General features: G+C 41.3%; 1 protein-coding gene across 1 annotated transcript in view; it reads right to left on the bottom strand.

Annotated features, from left to right (window-relative positions):
• nubp1 (nucleotide binding protein 1 (MinD homolog, E. coli)) overlaps window positions 1-17,438 on the bottom strand; it is a 164,711-nt gene extending 147,273 nt beyond the window's left edge. The window contains exons 1-2 of the mRNA XM_074697383.1: window positions 17,388-17,438; window positions 17,036-17,118 (exon numbers count right to left, since the gene is read on the bottom strand). The gene's annotated coding sequence lies outside the window, so the exon portion shown is untranslated. The remainder of the gene's footprint in view (window positions 1-17,035; window positions 17,119-17,387) is intronic.
• Window positions 17,439-20,116: the final 2,678 nt, after the last annotated feature.

A 20,116-nucleotide genomic window follows, 5' to 3' on the forward strand; every position in this document is an offset into this window, starting at 1 on the left:
CATACACACCAAGCCAAAAAAAGCCATTTTCAAAGCAGAAATTAACCTATTTACAGCCTGGTTCAAAAAACGTCTCCTGTCTGAGTCACTCAGTTTTCTACTGGCACCCACTGTTCAGGGGGTGTGTTTTTTCTAACTCGGCTGATCAGAGGATATTAAGATGGCGAGCTCCCCCAATAAGAGGCACAGCTATGACTGTAGGCGAAGCCCTTGCCATTACCAATATGGCGGCTATAGCCAATGTGCTTCATTTTCCGTTTCAAAAACAGACAGATGACGTCGGCGAGACTACGTCCATGTTTTACACAGTCTATGGGCCAACCCCTCCTACATGTCATGAAGCAGTTAGGAGATCCTTATGTGATGACCTCATCATTTCAGCAAGTTTCGTTGAGATCACCTGAAGAGCTTGTGTATTCTGAGTAAACAAATTTGTATAAACACACAGTTTGAACACATTTTGCTAACATGCCAACAGAGCATTGTTGCACACTTAACTGCTAAGAGATGCTCACAACCTCAGGATTTTGACTAAACTGAGGTTGTTCTCAAACAGCTGTTACTAATCAGCTGTAGTTACATTGTCCAATTAACATCCATCAGTCAGCTGTTCTGAATTTCAACGGCACTTGACAGCTGCAAGCAGTGAGCCCTCAGTGAATTTTCTCATGTTTTTTGATTCAAAGAGAAAACTCCAAGCGTGGCTCTCTCTTCTTTGCATTTTCCAACAAGTTAATGTTTTTCAGCACTTACTCTTTGGTTAAGATAAGGACAAGATCTGGTCTAAGTTGTTTAACCGCTTGCTATGGGTTTCAGGATTCCCTTGTGTGACTGATTTCTTTCACCATGTTTGGATTTTTTATTGTAGTTAGCTAAACGCTAAACCCCAGTGTGTGTCAGTCTGATGCTGAAGTGTACCTTGTGTGGCTGGTTGGGACCCTGAGGGTTGTGACAAAGCGTTGGTGTTTTGACAATCTGCGATGAGACGGGTCTGATTACACAAGAAAGCCTCAGCTATTTATGGCTCCCTGATTACCATTACTTCACCTCACTTGTACTCGTCATCTCATCATCATCGTCATCACTATCATCACTGAGGGTATCTTAAAAACAAATTCCTAATCATGTAAAAATTTATTCTCTCCAGCTGACTGTATCGCAAAATTTGCTGATGAAATCATCTCAAAGGTTGCTGATCATGAAGCACCACAAAGCATGTGTGTGTCTGCACTGTTTCATGTAAATTCACCAGTGTGTGATCACCTGAGAGTCACATGTGCTTAAATAAATCTCACACAGGCCCACGGCAACACCAAACTGTTGGGTAAGTGTCTTTTATTTATCCTTATTTATCCTTATTCCAGATCACCACTTGTGACCTACTTGGAGTAAAACTCCTCCTCCAGCTCTGACGCGCGGTTAAAAATAACTCGGAGGAAACACACACACACGCACACACACACACACACACTCTCCTACTTTGAAAACACATGCACATTTAAACTGAAATAAAAACACACATGATCTTCAAACACACACTCAGAGTTTAATGGAAGTTGCTGACCACTGTTTCTCCACACAGCCACACACACATGCATGCACATATGTAATACACACACATGTATGCATGCATGGCCCACACACAAACATTATACATGCAGACGTATAAACAAACACACACTCTGTCTCTCATGCAGGGAAACACACTGACACACCCTCACTGTTGTGTCAACCTTTGTTTGTCACTTCTCCTCCACCTCCGACATCATTTTTCTCATCTTCTATCTTGTCCTCCAACTGCTCATCCCTCCATCCCTGACCCTGTTATCTTCTGGAGCATCTCAAAGAGACACGGAGAGGAGGGGGAGGAAACCTTCTCCTTTCCTTTCTTTTCCTCTCCTCTGCTCTCCTCTCTCCCTCTTCCTCCTTTGTTAATCACGCTCTTCCTCCCTGCACTTCTTCCCTTCTCCTCCTCCTCCTTCCATTTTGGCTTTTGCTTTAGCCGAACAATCAGGAACAACTACTTGACATTTCATTTCACACGACCACACACTCGTACTCAGGAGTGTTCGACATACAGAGAGAGGAGAAACAAAGTGAGGAGAGAACGAGAGCACTCTCCAAAGTACAAAGAAAAGTCAGGGCTCTGCATCACTAACATTCCTCCTCCTCCACCTCATCTGTCCTTTTTCTCCCTCTCCTTTTCTGTCTTTACTCTCTTTCTACTGCAAGGTCATTAACTTACACACTTAGACTTTAGGGGGTGGCAGAAAAGATGAGGACATGAAGTAGAGAGAGGGAGAAAAGAGTTTAGCTTGGCGTGGCAAGGGCATGAAGCAAGCAGCAAAGTGATGCAGGGACCAGGGAAGAAAACTAGCAGCAAGGAGACAGGGTCGGTTTTTATTTACAAGACTCTTTTGGTTAAGAAATCAAACCTGACAAGAATTTCCATATGAAGTCAGGGAAATGATGTGTGTGGAAATATTTGTGTAAATGAGTGAGGATAGTTGAGATTTACATCATCAGCCAATCACATGGCAGCAACTCAATGCAATTAGGCATGTAGACATGGCCAAAACGATCTGCTGCAGTTCAAACCGAGCATCAGAACGGGGAAGAAAGGTGATTTAAGTGTCTTTGAACGTGGCAAGGTTGTTGGTGCCAGACGGGCTGGTCTGAGTATTTCAAAAACTGCTGATCTACTGGGATTTTAACCCACAACCAACTCTAGGGTTTACAGAGAATGGTCCCAAAAAAGAGAAAATATCCAGTGAGCAGCAGTTCTGTGGGACAAAATGTCTTGTTGATGCCAGAGGTCAGAGGAGAATGGACAGACTGGTTGGAGCTGATAGAAAGGCAACAGTAACTCAAATACCAACTCGTTACAACCGAGGTCTGAAGAAGAGCAGCTCTGAACACACAGCACGTCCAACCTTGAAGCAGATGGGCTACAGCAGCAGAAGACCACACCAGGTGACCCTCCTGTCAGCTAAGAACAGGAAACTGAGGCTACAATTCACACAGGCTCCCAAAACTGGACAATAGAAGATTGGAAAAACGTTGCCTGGTCTGATGAGTCTGGATTTCTGCTCCACATTCAGATGGTTGGGTCAGAATTTGGCGTCAACAACATGAAAGCATGGATCGATCCTGCCTTGGATCAACGCTTCAGGCTGCTGCTGGTGGTGTAATGGTGTGGGGGATATTTTCTTGGCACACTTTGGGCCCCTTAGTACCAACTGAGCATGGTTTAAAGTCCACAGCCTACCTGAGTATTGTTGCTGACCATGTCCATCCCTTTATGAGCACAGTGTACCCATCTTCTGATGGCTACTTCCAGCAGGATAACGCTCCATGTCATAAAGCTGGAATCATCTCAGACTGGTTTCTTCAACATGACAATGAGTTCCCTGTACTCAAATGGCCTCCACAGTCCCCAGATCTCAATCCAATAGAGCACCTTTGGGATGTGGTGGAACGGGAGATTCTCATCATGGATGTTCAGCCAACAAATCTGCAGCAACTGTGTGATGCTATCATGTCAATATGGACCAAACTCTCTGAGGAATGTTTCCAGTACCTTGTTGAATCTATGCCACAAAGGATTAAGGCAGTTCTGAAGGCAAAAGGGGTCCAACCTGGTAACAGCAAGGTGTACCTAATAAAGTGGCCATTGAGTGTATGGCTGAAGGAAGATAAGATGTCGGTACGTTAGTCCTTTTATATGATGTATTGGTATAAATTTAGAAACTGCAACTGTTGCACAATAGAAAGTGCTTTTTAAGGTATCTGAAAGTCATTCACAGTCAAAGACCTCACTGTGATGAACGTGTGACAAACGCCTTTGGATGATACATTTTCCAGGATGTATCATTTTATCAAAACTTAACCATGGACCCAACAGCTGCTCACATCTGTCGGCTGCCGTACGAGGAATTGAAAATCCCTGACAGGTGGCTGGACGCACAATAAAAAGCTGCCAGTGTGTAATTGATGAGAGTGAGCTCTTCAAAAAGAGAGCAGCAGGTAATTAAGAGGGACATGCATCACATTTACTCTAAGTGAGTTTCAGCCTCCACTTCCTGCTTTATTACTTTCATGCTTCAAATGTTGCGCATTCACGGACGTTAAGATCCTATCCACAATGATTGGCCATTACGCTGTAATGGCGAATTCATTTACACATGCCAATTACACACACACACACACAGGCGAGCACACACACAGGCAAACACAGATCTCGGTTACAACTATCTTGTTCCTCAGAGCTAACACAAAGACTTTTTGCACAACAACAAATATATTGCATTCACCACACACACACTTTCTTTCTCTCTCTCTACATATATACATGAGGAAGAAGAGCAGATGGCTGAGTGACCCTGAGGTTTTGTCCCTGCGACAGTTTGCTTGACATTCTGGACACAGTTGTCACTTATACTTAGAAGCAGTTCTTCTACAAAGACTCAAACATTCACACTAACACTCAGCCAAACACAGCCCCAGCAAAACACACAGATACTGTAAATGTTCTCCAGATAAAGATGTCATCAGATTTGGTGTATATTTAACGTTAAAATGAGTCATGTGTGAGCTCTACATACTTCTGAATAGATGTGTTGCTCTGCAATGCTCCTCCGATACACATGAGGGCAGTGTGGTCTGTATCGTCATCAGATTACTTGATTATAGTCCTGCCAATCTTCTTTTTTTTTGTTTATTATTATATATCAAAGCTGACACATTCTGTTGTTTATCATACAGCAACTATGAATAAGAATGATAAGACAATGTTCGTCTGGGAGATGAAGGGTACGGTGATGATTCGGGACATGTCGTAAATACAGGAAACATGCCTGCTCAGCCGACCAACACCAGGGCTTTCAGGGTGCATTGCTAGAGTGATTTACTGTCCAATAAAACACAGACATGCTGTCGATGTATGAGGGAAGTGTCAAAGGGAGACTGTCAGGTGAACCTCCAAAGAAAAATCCACACTGTGAAAAAGACTCATGACTCAAGAGAGACTGAATATCAGAGTGGAGGCAGGTGAGAGGTTGGAAACATTCAAACTATCTACTCTCTTTTTATCTATCTGGACTGATGGTGATGGAAAGGTTTGTTATAAGGAAGCGTGCTTAGGTTCAGAAAATCCAATGTTCCAACTGCCCTATGTTTCCACATTTCCAATATTTTTTCCTAAATCTGGTTTTGTTTGTTTGACTTAAAGAAATGAATCAAGGGTTTGGCATCTTTAAGCTCTGCTTTGGCCTAAAGTTTTTTTGGTCAGTCTATTTTATTTCATTTTGCCATGATTGTGATTATGACAATTTTTGCTGCTCCTGATTGAAATAAAATTACTCATTCATTCATTTACTATTAAGTGCTTTCAGAAATCTTGTGGAGGTATAGGGGTTAAACTGTTAAACTGAAGGGAAATGTAGGAACACAAGACCTTGTTGTCAAAATGTCCTAGACATGATGGAATATAATGCAGTGGGACCAATAGAGGGAACTTAGGGCTGACTTTGTAGAACTTCAATAATCTGTTTATTTTGCTCAACTGAAAAAGAGAGGGTATGGTTTTATTTGATGCCTGCAATAAAAGATGGAACAATGATGAGAATTTGATGATTTTAGGACCCAAATAATGCAAGAGGCTTCAGGAGAAGGCTTGTAAACTCACACCGATGGTGGAATTTAGCAAATATTACCAGCTGTGTGCAGTAAAATGCTGATAACTTCATAACTTGCTGTACTGCTCAGTTTTGACTACAGTAATAAGTTTCCAGCAGTGAAGCTTCACCAGAATGTGTTTCGTTCAAATGGATGGCATGCTGACTCCTGTCGCACATCACTGATCCCTGAAATGCTGCTTTGATACTTTAACAAATAAATGAAAACTTTCTGTTATAATGTGTGTGTGAGCATGTGTATTAAACACTAAAAGGCAGTAAAAAAAAAGCTTTACACAGAAGAATCAAACAGACGTTAGGGGGTGGGACAGCAGGATGGAAAGTGACGTGCGTTTTGGCAGATGTCATTAAAAAGATATAGTGAGTCACAAGGATGTGAGTTATTAGTCATTTTACAAGGAAGCACACACAGGCTTGGTCGCGCCAGCAAAGAGTCCACTTTATCAATTTTTTCATTTTCTTGAGTGGAGGTAATGTACACTATCTTTGGACAACATGTGCACACAAGTGCTTCAGACGTTCATTTTGTTTCCAGATTCTGGACTATAGGCTACCTACTGTTTAATAATCACCGTCAGACTCCGACTATCCAGAAGACACAGCAGTGGACCCTCCCAATACTCACTCTGAATATGAAATAATGAGTGAAGGAGCTGGTAAGAGTTAGCGATTGGGAGAGACAGTGAGAGAGAAGAAGAGAGCTGTGATTAACCGGTGCTGACATCAGCAAGCTTTTTTCTATTAGGATCTGATTAAGGGAGGACGCGGGGATTACAGGTGCTATGAGAGAGATGAGAGGGAGTTAGAGAGTGGTAGAGGGAGCGATTGAAAAAAAGAGGGGATGACAAGTTAGGAGAAAATGGGGTGCGAGAATAGGGGAGAGATGAAAGGAACGATCTCGCCTCTGTTTCCAGGTTTAGAGCAGGAACATTTCCCAGGTGGCCGAGCAACGCGGTGCTTTTGCCCTTCAGCGTGTAGTGAAGGTAACTGTCAAAGTGGACCTTATTTACCCCACACACACATACACACACTCTGAAGCTGCTTGATAACTCAATAATGTTGGTATTAACTTGAATTCCAGATAATTTGATGAGTGTACTATTTTTAAGTGAGGCTTTTTACTTTGAGCAGGAAGTTCAGCACGTTTGTTTAACATGTTCATCATTTTGGCTCATTATTGTTGGCACCCAGTAAAAAGAGACTTTAATAAAATACAACATCGAAAATGACATGAAGCTGATGCAAAATTGTTAGAATCTGCAGTTCCTGGAGTGGCCACTTGAGGCTGGCTGCAGAAACTCAGGAAACCACATACACACCTATTCAAAAAGCTGATCTTTACAGCAGAAATAAACACATCTTCCCAGGGAGTCTTTTTCTGAAACAGAAAATGAAGCACATCGGCTATAGCGGCCATATTGGTAGTGGCAAGGGCTTTGGGTACAGCTATTGGGCGCCTGTCGGTCATGTGACCTGGGCTGTGCCTCTGATTGGGAGAGCTTGCAATCTTAATATCCTCTGAACTGCTGAGTTAGAAAAAAAAATCACACCCCTACAGTGTGTGCAAATAGTAAAATTAGGGATTCAGTCAGGAGACAATTTTTTGAACCAGGCTGTAAATAGGTTAATTTTTGCTTTATAAACAGCTTTTTTTGGCTTGGTGTGTACATAACTTCCAGTACTTCCAGAGCCAGCCTCAAGCAGACACTCAAGAAACAGCAGATTTTAGCACTTCTGCACTGTCTCATATTTTTAGACTGGGGATTGCTGCTTGGTTGAAATACTTTATTTCTCTATCAGTACATGATGTATGGGGATTTTTTTTCTGTTCTAAAGTTACATTTTGAAGTTATCAGCCGGGAGTACACCAGATGTGTTTACAGTCCAACTCGGTTACACTGAGTGTTGACTGCCTGCTCTTGCATCCGTCAGCTCACACAGGCTGCAAGTTCAGTTCAGCACGAGTAAGGACTACCAGACGGCTGGAGATGGGAGACTGAGGAGTTCCTGCACTTCACTCCATTGATGATCCTGGCTGCGGTCATACTGTCGGTTTCTTGTTATAGTCACAATCTGATTTTGACATAATTTGTTTTTATTTTGAAGGCCACGGCCTTTTTTAAGGTAATAATGTGAAGTGTCACAGCTCCAGCATACAGCAGAAATAGGACAGTTGCGTATCTGTTGCGACCTGCTGGAGCAGGGATGCAGCTGGACCACAACAAAGGGAATCCAGTGTAAGTTGATGCAGATAGAATTATTGTCTGAGCCAGACCAGAGACACATATAGTGTATTTCATACTCTCGAATATTGCCCACATAAGGGCTTAGTTGACTTGACTGACAATAGTCCTGATGAAATAACCAACCAGCAGCTCTCCAGTGAGACTCTTAAAGATGTCTTTACGATTCACATGCAACTAATCTTGACATATTGGTTCAGCTGCACAGCCCAAACAGAAACACATGCATTTATTCAGGAGCACATTTACATTTTCATTTCTTTTACTGTCACAATAAATATTATCAGGGTGCAGGGACTGATCTGCTCCCAGGCCTCAGTGATGTAAGTATTGTAGATTTAGCCATTGGATATAAGGAAGCATACTGAGAGTTCAAACCAGGCAAGGATGCATGGTAGCACTTCAGATTACGGCCTGCGTCTAACAGTGTAGTTTCCCGTCTCTGACAGCGTAGTTTCCTCAACTGTTGGGGTAACTCTCACACAAGTACCATGACATTTTGCGGTATCTATGAGGTAGTTACGCTTGCTTCTTACAGTGTAGTTTCCCGTGTCTTACCTTATCAGGACTGTAATTTTCCTGGACACACGCTTTTGCTGTGCAAACTTTGATGTGCCACTTGCCCTTTAGAATCAGTATGGATACATATAATGTAGACCAGTGATGAACTTTAACACTGTAATGTATTGATGAGTATGTGTTTCACAAAATAATGACAAGACATGCAGACATATAAAATATCTTTATTATTTTAAACACACAGACACCCCACATAGTAATTCACCTTTTAAGTAAACCAGCCATTAAGATCAACCTTGCCTTTGCTTACTGTCTAACTGTCCAGGAGTTTCACTGCGACAACCATGCACTTTACCTGTAACTGCTGGTCAACATCTGGAACAAGGCTGGATTATAAAATTATAAAGATATAAGATTATAAAGATATTTTATACATCTGCATGTCTTGTCATTATTTTGTGAAACATACTCATCAATACATTACAGTGTTTAAGTTCATCACTGGTCTACATAATCTGTATCCATACTGATTCTAAAGGGGAAGCGGCACATCAAAGTTTGCACAGCAAAAGCGTGTGTCCAGGAAAATTACAGTCCTGATAAGGTAAGATACGGGAAACTGCACTGTAAGACTTCAGGACTTACAATGTAAGACACCTGCTTTACTACCCCATAGATACCGCAAAATGTCATGGTACATGTGTGAGAGTTACCCCAACAGTTGAGGAAACTTCACTGTAAGAGACGAGAAACTACACTGTAAGATGTGGGCCGTAATCTTAAGTGCTACTGAATGCATACCTACATATCTCACGCGCACAAAAACACATACACACAGGGCCTATCGGCACTGATTTATGCACAGATGTGCCCACACAAGACAACATCTGACATTAGAGACCCTCTTCAGAAACATGTTTCCAGAAGTGATTTGTAGCTGTTTTATGGAGCCTTGCTAACAGATTGCTCCGATGTAGACCTCATTCATCAATGTCAGCACAAGCTCTCACACAGAGTCGACACAAACACAACCACAAATATTCAAAACGGCACACACAAAGGACAGACGGTGTGGTTTCATTCTCTGCTGAGCTGTTCTAACTCTGAGGGACGTGGAGGTCAGAGGCAGCATGTTGACCTGCGCGCCATCAAGCTAAAGGGCTCTTAGTTTCTTGCTGAAGGACACTTTAGTCGTCTGGTTGTTTGCCGACAAAAGAATATGAACCTAATTTATGTTGAATGGAGGCAGATGTCTTCATTTATACCACTATACTCAGCTTTTTGACTCATGTTTGTTGAGAATCGTAGTTTGGCGGTTGGAGCAGCAGCAAGTCCAGAGAGGCAAAAACTGAAGCCTTTCCAGACGGCTAAATTATGACTGTCTATTTTTCCTCTATCTCTATCCCTCTCTTTAACCCCAACACAGGCTCAGCAGACGTCTGTCTAACAAGAGCCTGGTTTTTCTTTAGTTTTCTGCCTGTTCAAAGAAGTTTGTCCCATACTAAATGCTTCAAAATCTCTACTTATAGTTGATTAACGTGAGATCAGTCTACTTGTATCCTCTTGAAGTTGGGTCTCTGTTAATACTATAATGTTATAAGGTTTAGACCTGTTTTTTTTTTAAAGCTTTTTGAGATAATCTTTAATATGAACCGCTGTCTCTAGAGGACTAAATGTCATCAAATCAGTCAGTACAGGGAACTGTTACGGCTAAAACACCCTGGATGCGTCTGTGTTCCGGCAAATGGATCAGATAGGTTTTATTCAAATCAATGTGTGTGCAACTTACACAGGATCTATTCTGTTGCAGTACAACTGCGTGGCTGGTCTGTCATGATGCAGGTAATACACAGCTATTCTATTTTTGACAGACGCGGAGCTGTGACGCATAAATTCAGCGTAGGGTAGATGAGTGGGACAGGAAGTCGTGACCGGCAACTACCTAAAAACACCAAGTGACTTTCAAAAAAATACAAACTATGCCAAAATCAGTTGGTATTTAGCTTGACTACGACTACGAACAGACACTATGAGTGGAGCCAGACCAGGAGTCGACAGGTTTGAGGTTTTACAGCCCAACATGAATGAAGAGAGAGTTATCAAAGAAGTGGGAAGTGGGGGAACTTCTTGGTCTCGTGACTCTTGCTGTCTGTCAGTCATACAGCTTGTTGGAGTGAACATGTAGCTAGTGTAAGTTGACAAATGCAGTCAAAATGCAGTGCAATGGAGTTGCAGTGCAACAGAGTCGCACTGAAGACATATCTGGTGTATTTCAGGCGTGACTCTTCTTATTTGTCAGTTCCCATCTTAAATTTCTCCCTGGGTCTAAAGGGTTAAATGTTAATGTAATTACTTATCTCACAATGCCTGGGTCTGTGTGTAAATGTGTGTGTATTGTGTAGATAATAGAGACCCTCGCTCTGATCTGCCTATTAACTAATCTCTATTGACTGCACAACATCATCACAACGCTTGTGCATACGACTCTGTGTACCGTCCACATGTGTGTATACATGCATGTTTGTTTACTTTACCCCGTGTCTTTAGGCAAACACAACACTTCCTCTCTTACACACACACACACACACACACACACACACACACACACACACACACACACACACACACACACACACACACACACACACACACACACACACAGTCATTGGCACTGATTCGGCGTGACAGGGCTGTAATTTTAGCTGTGCTGACTCTCTCTGTCTCTGTCTCTCTCTGGCTTACGATCACACACTGCAGCCTCCAGCCACGTCTGTTGATTTGTGTGTGAACATGTGTGTGTTCGCTTTTTTAGCATGCAGTTTTTTCAAAGCCTGGGTCATAGACTCAGAGTAAAGCTTTACAAAAACATCATCTTTGACCTAAATTAGTGTCAAAGTGAAGAACACATTAAGCCCTCTTCAGGTTAACATAAATCCAAGAAGAATCAAGAGCAGTTCGGAGCAGCGTCATCAGACAAACGGTGATGGCTGCTAGTCTAAAGTGGGGGATGTGCAGCTTGTCTGTGCAGCTTTTCTGTGCAATGTTAGACTAGACCTAACAAATGTAAGTTAATGAAGGATCATCAGTCTACGTCATAAAGATGTGCACGCATCTCAACCGCAGAAGCAGCATTTAGCTCCATTCATTCAGACAAGTAAGCGTTTTTTTTAACACTAAATTCAACCTGTTAGAAGCATCAAAATGTACGTTTATTAATGTAGACAGCCGTCAAAAACAATACTACACAATAGAGGCAACTTCTGTCAAGTTTCGACCGTTACAGCGCAACCGGCGTTTTGTCATTAATGGCGACTATGCTAACTGGTGACTTTCAGCCAACGGCAGCCGCGATTAACGGCAGAGAGTGTAATTAAATGTGTCTTCTTTATCCAACCTCAGTTAGCCAGGTTTGACTGCAAGCAAGCAATAATAACTGCTGATGCTCAAAATACAGATTAGACTTTGCTTATTTAATGAAAAAGTTGGTTTGGGGCTGAGGTCCTGACCAAACATGGACTCAATATTGGCTGTAAATAATGAGTGAACCTATCAATTATGATAAACAGAAATGGATTTTATGAGCAAAGTAAAATTAGGGTGTATCATGAAATGATGTTTACATCCTGGTATGTCACAGTCTGACAAGTGTCCACAGATAATGCAGCCATAAGCATTGAGTGAAAGTTGTGTTTCCACTTTGGGTGTACACGCTAGGTTTCTCTGCTAAAAACGTCTGTCCACCTAATATCTGTTCACTCGCTGATTTCTTCTGTCCACTCACTGCTATTTCACAAACCTGGGAGCAGTTTACCGTCTGTCAAAGTGATGACATTAAGTTAAAAAATGTGTTTTTTGGTGGTTAACTCCTCCACAAGGGTTGACAAACCATTATATTCCGCAGTGCTTCTGCACCCAAGTTGGGCGCGCATCCGCCGTTGTTAATAAACAAATAATCCCTCTATACAATTTGATTTCAGACCTGTGGTTTATATAAAAAGCAGTTTAAATAGGTTAGAGACCCCTTGATTTTGTTTGAATTTTTTGAATCACATTCATTGAATTGGGCGGTTTGTCAACTTTTTAGGTAAAGTTTTTGGTAAACATGCATTATTTGGATGCAATAAATACTTATTTTGAAAAATGATACCACAACTGCTTGAAAAATTAACGATTGTTATATCCTGTATTTTCATAATAATCGACATAGCTCAGCATTTTATCTAATCTTGTTTTCTTGTACAGTCTCAGGGTTGATGTATATTTATCTGGCAGATGGAAGGATAGCTTCTGTCTCCAGCTTGTGTCTGTGAGGTTTTTTGGACCCTGTGTAAACTTTCATCCAGTCTCCTAGCTCCATGCTCTGATTCAACAGTAACACTCTTTGGTAGCACATCTGAAACCTGACACCAGCTGTTGGTTGAGACAGTGGTGTTAGTCATGTTTTTTAGCCAATTACTCTTGGGTGTTTAGTTAAACTCAACCTCTGGATAGGCTAACAATGACTGTCATAAAATTGTATTGCTCCGGTTATCGAGGCTCATTCTTTTAGGACCAGCGCTGTAAACCTGTGACCAGAATAAATGCTGAACTGAGAAATGGATCCTCTTGTGATCTTTGGGAATTGTTTGACTTAAGAACCTGGTAGATTTTATTTGACAATGGCTGTTTTCCAAACCACCTACTACATACTACATTTGAATGTAGTTTGTAGTAGGCACTTCATACTACCTACTGCTTTTGCTTGTAGTATGTTGTATGTAGTATGACTGTTCTGTTGGGTCTGGTTTCCAGTCTCGGAAGGTGGAGCTACAGATGATGTTGGGTTTTTTGCCCAAAATATAAATATACAAAACAGGTTTATAAAGTGAATCAGTGATTTATATGGGCTAATGAATTTAAAGAAGTAAACACCTCTTTTACGACTGGAAGTTACTTCTATCTCATGGACCGTCTAACGTTGGTGTTGTGTTGTGATTTTAATGCTGATTAATTCCAGTAGATGGCAGTCATTCACCGAAACCTGCCACCGCATAGACAAACAGCGTTAGCGCCGTGCATTGTGGGAAACAGTATGCCAGGTAGACTGGTCCGTTGCATACTGAGAATTTTCCTGGATCAGTGGGACATCCAGGGATTTTTGGCATGCTGCAGATTTTGCAAGTTTTCCTACTACATACAAAATTTCAGCCAAAATAGTAGGCACTGCTAGTGTAGTAGGCGGTTTGGAAAACAGCCACCAGTTTTACTGAATAAAAGTTTTTGTGACATTCGCCATTTTATAAGGACCAAAAAAAAAACTACGATAATTCTAAAGGGGGTAAAATACTTTTTTTTTTCAAATTTTCTGGACAGGTTTTTGAGGAAAGTTAGTAAAATTGCATTTTCTCAGTGGTTATCATCCTTGTGCTGTTTGACATGCAGACGCCACTGCTTACAAACAGTAAAGGGTTTTATATTAGAAGGAGCAATGAGGTGGTAATAATCTCGTTGTCTGTGTTGTGTAGCAGGTAACAACAAATGCTGGCTGAGCCCTGCTCTGTGCGCCCTGCGGGAGCAGCAGGCCCTGTTGCTGCTGTTTCTTGTTACACCCCTTCCACCTCAGGTCTTAAAGGTGTCATGTTTGTCTAAGTGTGAGTGTCATTCAGTCTGCATGTGTATATTTGGCGTCCCTGTTAAGGCCACCCCGTCATCTGTGTGTCACTAAATAATGATTCTGTGCGAGCTGCGTGCCCTGTGGGCTCCTCTGTCTGCCCGCACATATCACACACACTCTAACACACACTAACACACACTATTCTGGCTGGCTATGGCTGGCTGAGTCTTAAATGTCAGATGACTTCACTCCTGGAACAATATTTATGGAGGCCAGTTTTTCTCTCACTCTATGAGTTACTTATAGAATCCAAATTATTGATCATCATAGTGTGGTCTGGATAAATTCTTAACTCTGACTGCAAGGGGTAAATTTCACCTGATGTTTGTGCACCTATGAAGTATTTCCAGAGTGCACAAGATGAAAACCATCACCTTTACAAAACTCCAGAGGGTTTGTACAAGGTTACTCAATAATTCAATTAAATCTTCCAAATTACAAACACTTAATACAACAAAAGCAACTTCTCTGATTTTACTGTGAAACACCTGAAATGACCTCACATTTCAAGGAAGTTTAGATTTTCTATTCCTTCCCTGAAATGATGCAAAGTCCTTCCTGCAAACACACACTCTTACACACACACAGTCATTAATAATAATAATCATTCTTGTTCTGCTTGCGGGTAAACTTATTTCCATCTAAAACGGGACGGATGAAAGAAGGGGGAGGAAAGATGGATGGGATGAGGGAGTGGGGATAAAGGGAGGACGGTAGATAAGGTGGTGAGAGAGTGCAGGAGAGATTTCTACCTCCTGTCAGAAGCTAAATGAACATAATGAAATTCAGCTAAATGAGACAGGCTAAAGCAATAGAAAGGCTAATCATGCACTGGATCAAACAAACTAAGCTGACTGCAGACATGGCCTGTGGCGTGGAGCGCTGAAACAGGCTGAAATGAATGCTCACTAAAGCTGTTCAGCCTTAAAGAATATACATAACTATGTTTGAGAGAAGTTAAACACTGCTAGAAATGAAAACCAAAGCCAGTATGAATAGTAATCGCTCACTGGTGAGCCAGATCCTTCTCTTGAAGCAAACCCAATACTCTAATCAAAAATTTATACAGCTGTGTTGCAGTTTATCCAAACTTGTGATCTTAAATTCCCCCCATACAGTGTATGCTGTCAGTAATATTCAGAATGGATTACCTCTTGGTCCAAACAGATATAAACAGCCCCCAAAAAAAGTTGAAAACTGCTTGTTAAAATCCAAAATACATCAACAACCCAAAATGTAAAAATAATAATTAAAAAAAAATGTAATAAAGCCTGAAAAGTTAAAAAAAAAAAAAAGATTGATAAAGCAAAAGTGCTGAGCCTGAAATTTAATTACAGAAATGTAATGAGAATATGTTACATTTTGGGCAAAATTCATTAGAATATGGACTTAGCATTGTTAAATTTTGGGTTGGTTATTACATCCTGGGTTGTATTACATTTTTTAAAAATTATTATTATTATACTTTAAGTCAGTGTTTCCAAATCCTGGTCCTGGGGTACCCCTGCCCTGCATGTTTTAGATGTTACCCTACTCCATCAAACCCGATTCAAATGAATGGCCCGTTATCAGGCTTGAGCAGGGCTTGATGATGAGCTGATCATTGAATCAGGTGCCTGTACTATGAAGCTGGATTAGCTCTTAGAGAGATAACTTCCTGGATAAGTTTCCGGTTTTCCGTACTATGAATGTGGATCTCTTTTTATCCAGACACGTTGCCCCGGTAACTGATTCTGAACGCCAAACCTGGTCCGGAGCGGGTTAAGTTCCAGGATAAGAGCTCACGGGGTGTGACAGACCACTCACTGACCAATTTGCTCAGCCGGAGTGAAGTCCTCCGGCGCAGGACTGCCCCCTGTCTTTTTGGCCCAACATTTTTTCTTATGGCCTGTGAACAAACAATATCTTACTGATCATCATGACTGAGACATTGTCAGGGAAAAGTAGAAATGTGTGCAAATGGAATCTTTCATACTGACCACTTTGAAGAATGCTTTTATATTTATTTTTTATTTGCTCTCACGTCCTTTTTTCCCCACTGCTATTGCATCTGCAATAAAAACTGCCTATGATGAGCGTTTTCCTTGGGATTTGTAGGAAAGTGGACTCTTTCTAATTATGAGGTCGGATATGATGCTGATCACACACACACACTGACTGACAACATAAATGAATAAGGACCTAACTGGCAGTGTCGTCACATGATGAGATAGGTCTATTAATATCAGCATTTAGGAAATTTACGCATTCACAAAGTTGGCGATTTTTTGCCAGCAATCCCTCCGACTTCTCGCGGCTGCAATAGTGTTGCTCCTGGCCTGGATAATACTGCAGTAGGCTACTCGTATTTCTAAAGGATTATTTGCTGCTCCTCCGCTGTAAAGTAGGCTGCTCTCTTCTCCATTGTGGATAATGCTCCGGGGCCGCTAACCACGCCCATTTTATGTGTGTGCGCACAGATCCCAGTCGGATTCACTTATCGAGTTGATAACGAGCCTCGTAGTACAGCAGATCTGGATGACGGAGGGAACAGGGATTTTGTTCACTCTCTTGACTAAAATTATCAGGTTAATTAAAAAAATTATCAAAACCAATCAGAACATTATTTCTATTGTTTCTGTCCATTTCTACCTATTTATGATTTCGTCATCATTATACAATAAAGGAAAACTACGCTTGTTGCTAGAAGACTCTTAGACCGCTTATAACCACCATCAAAATTGCCAGACCTCACCAAACTGTTCACCAACCTCCAAATCTTGTTGAATAATAATGCTGCCTCTTACACAGCTTGTTGAGCACCAAACCACTCAAAGCTGTCAAACCAAGGTAAAGCCAATGAACCGATGAAAATCGCAGAAACACTGACTTCAGATCCACAAACCAGTAGCACCAATGATATTAGAGCATAAACGCACCCATACCTTTTGCAGATCAGTGCAGTTTGCTCTTGTTTCTCATGTGTTCGTGGAGCTCAGCTGTTAGCATCTCCACTCTGCCCTGTATCCTGTAGAGAACAATACACATTTGAATGCTGTGAAGTTACACAGTCACTCTTTTTGGAACACAAGCCTCCTGAAATACTTGCGTCAAAGCTAGCCTGGCATGCTACCACTGTGAGTGACAACTCCTTTAGAAACAACCTCATGATCTTAATGCAGAAAGACTGCAAAGGTTTTATCTTAAAACTACTAAAAGACACACACTAATTATTTCTTTGCCTAAAGTATTTATTAATAACTGTTCCTTGTGTTATATGAAGCATGTGTTTATCACCTGTTCTCCTCCAGAGTGCTTGATATCCCACTTCATAACCAGGAACTGACAAACAGAACCACAGGTTGCCATTGGTTTATCACCTGGTGGGAGGTACCATGTTTGAGTGAGTTAGAGGGGTGTTCTGACAATTTCAAAATGCTCTTTCAGCACAATCTGAGGATGAACTTTAAGCAAAACATATTTGAATAATGTTTTGGTAATCTTAATGCAAATGTGTAGAACATTTAAAGAGCAGGTAGAGTTTATGGTGAGTAAAGAGATTACAAATCATTCACCCCTCACATCTTGGTTGTAGCCAAATAGTTTATGAGGAGGCCTGAAATGTGTACTGAATATGCTTTTTCTTAGAATAAATTCACTTGGATTGCAGCTTGGATTTTTGCTTTATTTGTTTTATGCAAAACACCAAGAATGATGCAATCTTTTTTCTTTTTTTCAAACACTTTAAACACTTAATACACGCACTGACCCAATGACCATACAGGCTTAAGTCGAGGAATTGTCAATACTTTCTGACGCAGTCTAAACCAAGTTAAGTCTGCTCTGCGATCTTTGCTGTGCATATCTGATGTGCTTTTAATGTTTGTATGCTGTGCTGTACCACATATTGCCTCTTTGATGACATTAAAGTTTAGTTAAGGCTAAATTTCAACCAATGGGCAACATCTGGTTAGAAAAATTGAAGCCTATGCGGAAGTGCTAAAAGTTGCTGTTCATCGAGAATTGGCTTTAGGCTGGCTGCAGAAAGACCGGAAGTCACGTACACATCCAGCCAGAAAAACTGACTTTTACAGCATTAAAAAGCATATTTACAGCCTGGTTCAAATAACGGCTTGGGTCCAGAATGCTGATTTTGCTATCAGCACACACTGTACGATGAGTGAATTTTTTCTAACATTGTGGTTTAGAAGTTATTAGGATCATTTGATTGTCCAATCAGAGACATAGCTCTGGTCATGTGACTGTCGGGCCCCTTGTAGCTGTTCAAAAGGAAACTCACAGCTGGCGTCATAGCAAATGTGGCAGGTTGGCTTCATTTCACGGTGTCAGGAACAGATGGGTGACGTCACGGAGGCTACATCCATGTTTTATGCAGTCTACAGGTAATGCAATATACAGGTACAGCTACACCACAGAGACAAACCACACAGGGATATACACAAACACAGTTTATTGCTGTTCAGATTCAAAATGTAGTAAGAAGTAATGTGCATTCATAAAGAAGTCAAGGTGTCAAAGTAACAAGTTGCCCTTGTAAAAGTTACACTAACAACTCAAGTGTGTGTAAACATGGCATTTCATGTGATGAGGTGAGGCTGATTTGCTCAGGCAGAGGCCAAATCTAATGGTTCTTTTAAATGCATGCAAACAGCAGCGGTGCACATCACACCAGAGGACAAGACGGGAGTAAAACTGACAAATGAACCTGTCTGTCAGCGCGCACACACACCTACACACACACACAGATTGTCGGGACAGTATTGTACGTCAGCAACCTGATGGAAATCTGACCTGGGCTAACCAGCCGGAAAAGTGACCCTCTGGTTAATGGAGTGGCCGCTGAGGGACTGAGGAGAATGAGAGGATGGATGGGAGATGAGTGAGTGAGAGTCGTAGAGGCATGAAGAGTGAGGAAGAGAGGGGGGAGGGGAGAAAATGAGAAACTTAAGGAAGGAAGACTGTGCACATTAGAGGAGATGGGGACGATAACAAGAAATGTGCAAAACACAAACAACATTAAAGCCTCAAGTCTTGGTTTGGAGCTCATTTCAGTCTGTAATGACAACAGGATCTTAAAGCAAACATCTTTTTAGATGTTTCCACTCTCATTTCCAACTGCAAGCAATTAAAGAAGAGACAAAACGTATGAATAAGAACTTGATAAACAATAATTATCTCAAAAAATAACATAATCTGTGCTCACTTACATGCTTTCTAAACATAAAATACTGTTTAATAACCAGATCATCATCGTCATCTTTGTCTGTGTAATTAATTTAGTGTGTGACCAGCAGAACGGGAGCAGAAGAGGAATCCGTTATCCCTCATTTCTCTCACGGCGGTAATTATGAGAGTGTATTCCAACAGTGGAGCATGAAATCAAGTCATCTGCTCTTATTGGCCGGAGAAAGAGAGAGATGTGTAAGATGATGGAGAGTGGAAGAGCAGAACAAATATAGAGAGGATGTTGTCATATCTTGCTTTCTAGTTTTACAAACTCTGACAGCAGGTTTAAATCTGTGATAAATCTACAACCTTGTTTTAATATGCTGTAAAATGCTTGTACAGCTAAAAGTGTAATACAAGCAATAATACAGTGTGTGTAAGTGAAGGAAGGACACGGATGCAACAGGAGTGAGACAAACAGGGAGCAAAGTAAACAAGAGAAGGTGAAACGTTTGTCTCGTCAGCACTCAGCTTGCCATCAGCTATCAGCTCTGTTCACCTTGAACACACACACATACACACAAACACACTGTAAGAGGTCACTGTGACTTAGGCAAAGCAACACCTCCAAATCTGTCACATTAGGTACAAGAACATACATGCTAAAAAAAGAAGTAGTGGGATGTTGTTGATCCAAACAAAGATTTTACAATCAGTTATTTTTTCCTCTTTCCTTCAAACCCGTCTGTTAAACTGTATTCATCTGACATAGCCCCACTGCTCACAGTCCCAGGCGTTTTCCTCAAACCCCCAAGGTCCGACCATTCCATGAGTTATTT

Source organism: Halichoeres trimaculatus, unplaced genomic scaffold (assembly GCF_033239565.1).
Source record: "Halichoeres trimaculatus isolate MK-OKI-2021-1 unplaced genomic scaffold, fHalTri1.1 fHalTri1_scaffold_20, whole genome shotgun sequence".
NCBI lineage: Eukaryota > Metazoa > Chordata > Actinopteri > Labriformes > Labridae > Halichoeres > Halichoeres trimaculatus.